Source organism: Amphiprion ocellaris, chromosome 14, assembly GCF_022539595.1.
Source record: "Amphiprion ocellaris isolate individual 3 ecotype Okinawa chromosome 14, ASM2253959v1, whole genome shotgun sequence".
Lineage (NCBI taxonomy): Eukaryota > Metazoa > Chordata > Actinopteri > Pomacentridae > Amphiprion > Amphiprion ocellaris.
The window spans coordinates 6,020,730-6,028,954 of NC_072779.1; the positions used below are offsets into that span (position 1 = coordinate 6,020,730).

The 8,225-nt window shown below is 39.7% G+C and overlaps 1 long non-coding RNA gene across 1 annotated transcript in view; it reads left to right on the forward strand.

Annotated features, from left to right (window-relative positions):
- Nucleotides 1–7,382, forward strand: part of LOC111575683 (uncharacterized) — a 96,927-nt gene extending 89,545 nt beyond the window's left edge. Inside the window, exons 4-5 of the long non-coding RNA XR_008603981.1 lie at nt 3,886–4,044; nt 4,974–7,382. This is a non-coding gene — a long non-coding RNA (uncharacterized LOC111575683). The remainder of the gene's footprint in view (nt 1–3,885; nt 4,045–4,973) is intronic.
- The last annotated feature ends 843 nt before the right edge of the window (nt 7,383–8,225 follow it).

The window sequence follows — 8,225 nt, forward strand, 5'->3', positions numbered from 1 at the left end:
TGTAGAGTTTTATTCCCATAAAACTACGAGATCAACATTTCAGTTCCCTTTTCTCTCACCTAGAATTAAAAAAAAAAGGAATTTCTTCAAATCTATCACTTTAAAACTCATATTACTCCACTTTATTGATGCCAGCAGTGAGTTATTTATTCTCTACTTGTCTCCATGGAGTCAGAGGTCATGGTGAAGCTTTAAAACAGCGCCCCCTACAGATGGTACTTCCTAGATACAGTTCTGGAAGGCAGTTTGTGGCCCCAAGTGGAAGACAGTCTCTTTATAGATGAGCTGAGGCTGTTGCCTCCTAATAGCCTCTAAAGTTATATGGAAATAGTAATTATGCAGAGAGAAAAAACAGACATTAGTCTCCCTAATGCTCAATTGTGAGCCTATACAGACCTTATTGTGCTTTACGGCAGTTTGTCCCCCTAGATATCAATGTAATTTTCCTTTTCTTGAATGGCCAAATGTACAGTATGTTATACAGCCTTAGAAGAATCTGAGTCATATCATTATGATTTTCCATTTCCTATTAACTGAAATGATGCAGTAAACCTGAAATATTATTACCACGTACACGATCCACAATGCTTCATTGCATTTGCTGTCCTTAGTTTGGTTTGTAAAACGTGAAAAAAAGTGAATGACTCACACCCTCTTCTCGTACCTCAACAACCGCCGTCACTGCTGGCTTACTTTTGAGCAAGGCACTCAATCCTGAACCGTTCAAAGAGAGGAGCTGCTCGTTGGCTTCAAGTACCGAATCACGGTTTTACTGGCAAACTACTTGAACGTGAAGCACAACAAAGATGAAGAAGAGCAGTTGTTCCCTTGGCAACTAACATATAAAGTAAAAAATGGAAGTGCCTTGTGTGTGTTGTTGCCTCTGTAATTCATTTGCGTGTCTTTTAAATCCAGAACATGCACTTGCCGCATTGGAATTTGCTGCCATTAGGGCCCAAACTCTCATTATACGTTAACTTCCACTGCCATGAACTCTGAGTGTAAAACACGGTCATCCATTACAGGGACGCCTGAGTCCCTTGTTAATTGAGCAGGCCAAGGTCGAGGGGAGAACAGCCGAGTGGTGGGACTCAGGGATGAAAGATATGCTTACAGTGCAGCCTACACTTTTTCTTGCTCTGTATGCCTTTCCATCATACCAAGACACATCCTGTGTGGCCCATCCATCTTTATGTGGGGGAGATCTCAACACACTAAAGGTGACGGGCATCGCTCAAAACCAGGCCAGTTCCTTACTGGGCATTTGGCAGCATCAGGAAGTGGGCGCTTCTCTAAGATGTGATGAGTGATGATGGTGTCACCATCACACCTGGACGGAGATGAAGTAAAGCCACTTAACATGCAGGAGGCCACAGCATGTGCTCATGTTGTCCTAGTTTGTTTTTTCTCTTTTTTTTAATTGTTGTTGTTTTGTCTGCAAAGAAATTCAATCTAGTTACAAAAAATGCTAATTTGAATTAATGAGCGATCACTTTTTGCAAAACTTCTTCATAATGCTTAAAGGTACTGCACTGATGGAACTGCAGACACGAGAAATCTGTGAAATTATCTCCATCTAGTGGATGGAAAAGTAACTACAGCAGAACAGAGGTCATGAAAAAAAATATTAGACCACCCTTGTTTTCTTCAGTTTCTTGTTCATTTTAATGCTTGGTACCACTAAAGGTGCAGTACCTGAAGAATACAATGAACATGACAAAAAAACTCAGCTGATTACGTAATATTTTATAATAGAAACCCTTCATCAAGGAAAGGCAGAGGAAAGCCTGGTTACTCTCTGCTGGGGATCACAAGGATTGGACTGTTGATGATTGGACTAAGGTTTTCTTCAGTGATGAATCCAGTTTTCAGTTGATGCCCACTCCAGCCAACTTACTGGTTAGGAGGAAGCCTGGAGAAGCTACAAACCAGACTGTCTGCCCCTACAGTGAAACATGGGGGTGGATCAGTGACAATCTTTCAGTCTGGGTGGAACAGGGCAAATGCAGTTGTGTGTAGGGCCAATGAACCAGGTTGTGTACAGGGCTACACTTGAAACCAGTCTTCTTCCATCAGCTGGAAAATTCTTTCCTTCCTCCAATGACTGAATTTTCCAACAAGACAATGAACCTTGCCACACGGCAAGGTCAGTTAAAGCCTGGATGGAAAGCCAGAACATTGGAACCATGCCTTGGCCTGCTCAATCACCAGATCTAAATCTGATTGAAAACGTGTGGAAAATCATCAGATGCAAAATGGAGAAAAACAAGCCCAAAAACAAAACAAATTTGTTTAAATTTGTGCAACAGGAATGGGCTCCTGTGACAGCAGAACAATGTCAGAAGCTGGTGGAGAGCAACCAAGACGTATGACTGCAGTCATCAGAAACAATGGTTATGAATCAGTACTAACTCCTGTGTGGATCATGTGACTGAAACAGACAGAAAAGAAAACATGGAATATCTAAAAGCTGTTTTTGGTGGTACAGTGCCATAGCTATTGATGTAAAAACTGAAGGGATTTTGATTATTATCAAGAAAACCATGGAAAATGTCTAGATATCACCTCTTCAATTGAACTCTTATGAGCTATTTTTGTTCTTATCATTATATTTGTCCAAACAAATGTACCTTTAGTTGTAGCAGGCATTAAAATGAACAAGAAATTGAAGAAAACAAGAGTGGTCTAATAATTTTTTCCATGACTGTCTTCTGGAAGTCGAATTTACATCATATTTCACATGAATGATCAATTTTCCAGCATCACATGTTAAACATGAAACTTCTCCCTAATGCAATAATGCGTCATAAAGATAAAAAAATACACTGCATACTGAATTAGAAGCTTGGGACCACTGTTCCCTCTAAGCTGCGCGCGTGCGCAATTGCGCACTGCTGACACGGTCTCCGCGCACAGAAAATCTGCTGCTCACGAAAAAAAAAATCCAACCTAAATTGTAAATAAAATAAACACGTAGCAATTCATTCTGTGCTATTTTTCAATGTGAGTCAGTGAGTGACCGGTGACTGGCTGCTGCAGCCAATGATGCGATTCACATACGTATTTACCATAGACTGTATATAATGGTATTTACGCAGCTAATCAACGTCAGGCGTCCTTATGTGCAGCCACTGTTGCTCTCATAGATATGAATGAGTAGATAGGACACGCCCCTTTGAGCTGCGGCTACAGCGAGGCTAAGCTAGTGGGGGAAAAGTTTCAGTGCATTCCGTTGATGTAGACGGCGTGAAAACGGAAACAAGTATGCCGTCTCACTGTGCTGCATACATTTACACACTGCGTCGTACGATTGAGACAAGGAAACTTGGAATGACTTTTCATAGGTAAGAATAGTTTTTGGCTCTTTTTTCATTATGAAATCTTGTTGAGAGCTTCCAGTCTATGAGAGCTAACAAGTTAGCCACTAGCAAAACGCTAAGGCGAGCTAGCAGCTTGACAACCAAATACCAGACGATTAATAGTAGCTGTAGTATAGTTGTACAAGCAGTAGTAGTAATACTAAAAGTACAGTATCAGCAGCAGCAGTAGTGTACTATCACTACTACTAGTAGTAGTCACATTGCTGTTACTACCACCAATACTACCAATAGTAGTTATAAAGCCTAACTCATGTATATCCAGATTACCATCTATGTTCTTCCTCCAAACCCGTTTTATGATTGGGATTACAGGCAGTTCTTTAGGACTGCTCTCAAATAATTGAAATGTTACTAAACAAGGTCATACTTATCAAATTAAATAGCTCTGGTCTCCAGTATATTGATGAATTCAGTTCTTTGTACTTAATATATTAGCAAGATTTCTTGTTAATATGTTGTGTACAGACTTAATTACTTCTCTGTCTACTTTTCTTACTCCATGTAGGTTTCCCAGAGACTGTGGGTTGAGGAGGAATTGGAAGTTTGTTGGCTTAGACCTGGTGTCATTCCATCAGTGTTAAACTTCCCGGCTCATCTTGGAAGAGTACGTGCCAGAAAGACCACGACCAAGTAGCCTTGAGATCTTAGGCAGCGTCTCCCTCAGGTGGGTGTTGACAGTGTTCACGGTCAGGTCTGTGGTAATCCCGTCAAAAAACAAAACAGAAAAAAATCTAGATTATAAATCAACATGTAACCAAAGCACTCTGTATATAACGCCATAGTATAGGATGTAGTTCAGAAAATGTCAAAGTATAGTATGCTTTACTCAAGAATAACATAGTATGGCCTGTAGTTCATAGTACAGCATGTTGGCAAGAAAAAAAAACAAAACATAGATTATTATGTGGTTCAAAAAGCGCAAAATGATAGGATGTTGCCTAAAATTGTCATGTATGATATGTGGTTCAAAAAATGTCATAGTGCAGTATATTGTCAAAATAGTATGTAATTCAAGAAAACATCAGAGTATGTCATCTAAAAAATGCCATAGAATAATAATTTCATTGCACAAGTAAAAGTATAGTAACTTTTAAAACTGTTCGAATTCTATGTTGCTAAAAAAAACAAAAAAACTAAAACAAAAAACGTCACAGTAATATGTCAATTAAAAAAGCCTATAGTATAGCGTGTCGCCCAACAAACATCATAGTATAGCATGTCGCTCTAAAAACGTCACAGTATAGCCTTTAGTCCACAGCTGTCAGTAGGTGAGGAGCAACACAAAAACAGTCCAAACGCTGGTTTCCAGAGGGTTAGATGAGAATTTATTTGAAAGAGTAAGTTTACAACAACACAACATGTGAGGGGGTTAAAAACAAATGGGTGTTAGTAAAATAAAAATAAGTTAACAGAACTAAAAGTGAACTTCACGTTGACATTGATGGGCATTCCAACCAGGAACAAAGTAAAAGATAATCAATACAAAAAAAAACTCTTCCTGTTCACCTCTTAAAACCCAAAAACACACCGCAGTAGCACCGTAAACTGAAACTACCAATGGGTTCCCTGTTTTCCTTTGTGAACAATTCAAAGGTCCCTCTCTATCTCCCCATACATCCACCAACCACTGGAACACATCTCCAAAGTTCTGCCGGGCCAGCTCAGCTTCCCCTCAGAAGAAGTGCCACCACCTGCCAGATGAAGGAGCCTTTTGAGGGGCAGCTGGCATCGTGATTGGACTGTACTTTGGTCTGTTCCAATCCAGCTTCAGCTCTAGAGACGGCAGGCGGGACGAGTCAACGGAGGCCGGGTGGACGAAGGCATGCAGCTGAGTACAATCCAGAAAACAACAGAGGAGGAGTGCAGCATCCCAGGGCCAGAACAAGCAGAGTAGCATCGTATGTCTCTTAGAAAACATCATAGTATAGCCTTTGGTATGAAAAAAACGCCATCATATACATTGTATATTGTACAAATAAGTCAAAGCAAAGAGACATACATTGTAGAATTGTAGTAATTGTGGGCTGACTGATTTACTGATTATCAGTATTTTATTTTTTACTGATTTACGGTAATAAATACATTTAAAAATGGTGCTACTTTGGCTCTGAACCTTTATCTACCTGTGGTCGCTCTGTCTTCTGGAGTGATTTGATTGGTTATACGTAACGAATAAAACTCCTTTAACTTAACATCTGTAAACAAAAGAAAAACGTATCAACAAAGTTTTCTGTTAGTTTGTGTTCTTCTAAGTTTAACTCAAGATTTTAAATACTTTCATTTACTGCAAATGAATATCTACTCCAAATGTCTCACTAATAATCATTATCAGCCTTAAAAACCCACAAAACACCCCTCTATACTCGACCACACTTAGTACAGTCCAGTTCCCCCTTCTATAAATCTGCTTGGAATCTTCCACTTCCTGTTTGTCAAAGTGGCCTTCTACCTGGACAGGTTTTGTTGGAGCTCATACAACAAACATTTTGGGTAACTGCACTTTAATATGGATGGATGACACTGAATTAGAGTCTGTTTTAATGAGACTGAGTTCAGATGTGTAGCTCTGTCATTAAATAGTAAATTATTTCTCAGAATTCACAGAGAAAAATCTGAAATGTTTGCTAGGTTAGCGTCCCACATGTTCTTTGGCTCAGCTAAAGCTAACTCTCGCCAACTTCTGGATCTCTTGAGTTGCTTGTTAAATTATCTTGCTAGAGTTGCTGAAGCTCAGAAAGTCTGAGATGTTTGTTCAAAATAAGCTCATTCTCAAGTCTTATCTGAACTGTCCTCTTTTGTTTTAACTTTCCCGAAACTTAAGAGTTAATGACAGAGCAGCACATCCAGACTCAGTCTCATTTATGTAGAGATTAAACGTCAGTGTCATTCATTGATGTTAAAGTGCAGTTTTTCAAATGTTTGTTGCACATGCTCCCGACCAAACCAGTCCAGGTGGAAGACGATGTGAAGAGAAAGCTCCAGAGGATGAATATCACACATTTACATTGGAAATTAATGTCCTTTAATTAGACATTGTCATGCAAAAGTTGGATTTCCCTTTGTTGAGTGCTTTGTTGATGTTGGTTTCTAAATGTTTTTTGACACTCGGCCCCAAAGATTAAAACCTTCTACGGCTCACAAGCTGCAACAATTCACACATTATCAACTATCTTTCTGACTAAACTAAGATAAAAAGTGAAAAACTGCCTGATTCCTGCATCAGCAATCTTTTTGGTTTTTATGACAGTAAACTGAATATATTTGGGTTTGACATTTTATAAACCAAAACAAGAAATGAATTACTGGAGAAAACAACAGATTAATGGACAAAGAAAATGTGTTTTCTAACATATATGGCTGAATTACTCCAACATTACAAGATACATACAATTTAAATTCTATTTTATTTATATAACGCCAGTTACAGGTCAAATTGTCTCAAGACGCTTTATTTTTATATTTTTTTGTCATACTTAAAATATGACAAAGTAAGAAATTTAAAGCTCTTGACCAGCCCAATTTATTATTTGGTTTTTAAGGGATTAATCGACAATTAAAATAACTTTCTCCACTAAAACTAATAAACATGAGGTCAAATAGAAGGAAGAGTTTTAAATACTGCAGTTCCACGATGACAAGAATAAAGTTTGTCAACAAAAAGTAAATCTGCTGGTGGATTCCATTAAAGTCCTAATAAATGATAATAAAATGTGATACTAAAGGTTTGTGGTGCTAAAAATGTCCAAGTAAAGATATGAAGTTGAACATGTGGATGGAGGTTGATAAAAGTTGACCTCCCTTCATTTCTCTGGAGTGACTCCATGGATTTTGTGGACGGTGGTTAAAGACCTGCTCTTCTAGTCATCTTCCTTCTAGTCGCTGTAAAAAGTCAGTCCATCCTGGCCGACTTCAACACCTCTTCATGACAACTTGTTCTGCCTCCGACCTGGTGGAAACTCCAAAAACTCGGGAAAACCCGTGGAGACTCGAAGAACTCGTGGAGACTCGAAAAACTCGTCGGGCGGGGGAAGGTGTGGTGGGTGGTGGGGGAGTAGAGGGGGGAGGCCGCCACCCACCTCCCCGCCTACTCTCCGCCCTGACTCCACCCAGACTCCGCCTTGGCCCTGCCCATGTGGTCACTTCAGGAACTACGATGCCAAAGGGACGACGAATTTATTTCTTTTCATCTGATCTGTAGCTCAGTGAGTTAAGGATTTGCCTATGGAGCTGCAGGTCGCTGGTTCAAGACCAGACACTTCTTAAAGTTTTTGAAAATCCTGACAAAGACAAAGAAAGAAAAAGGCCGGTGGCGGGTCTCGAACCTGCGACCTTCCAGTTGGTAGTCTGTCTTCTTATCCCCTGAGCTACTCGCTCAGATACTAATTCTTCTTTTTTTTGCGCATTTATCATCTATTTTTTGTTGTTTTCAAGTTTTTTTTTTAACTTGAGTCTCGACTCGACCGTTTTTCTCAGGAGGTTGGACTTCAGCCTTTGTGCTGGAGGGTGGAACCCTCAGTTCCTAGACTTTCCAAAGCCTCCACACCTCCCGAGTCCTCAGGACCTGAGCTTTCACACAGTCTGAGGGCTGAAATTTTCTAAGTCCCACAGTACTTCTCTGTTAGTTTGAATCTTCAGACAGTCCAAGGACTGAAATCTTCGAAGTTCCTGAGTAGTTCTCTGTTAGTTTGAACCTTCAGACAGTCTGAGGACTGAAATTTTCTAAGTTCCTGAGTAGTTCTCTGTTAGTTTGAACCTTTCCACAGTCCGAGGACTGAAATTCTCTAAGTTCCTGAGTACTTCTCTGTTAGTTTGAACCTTCAGACACTCTGAGGACTGAAGTTTTAA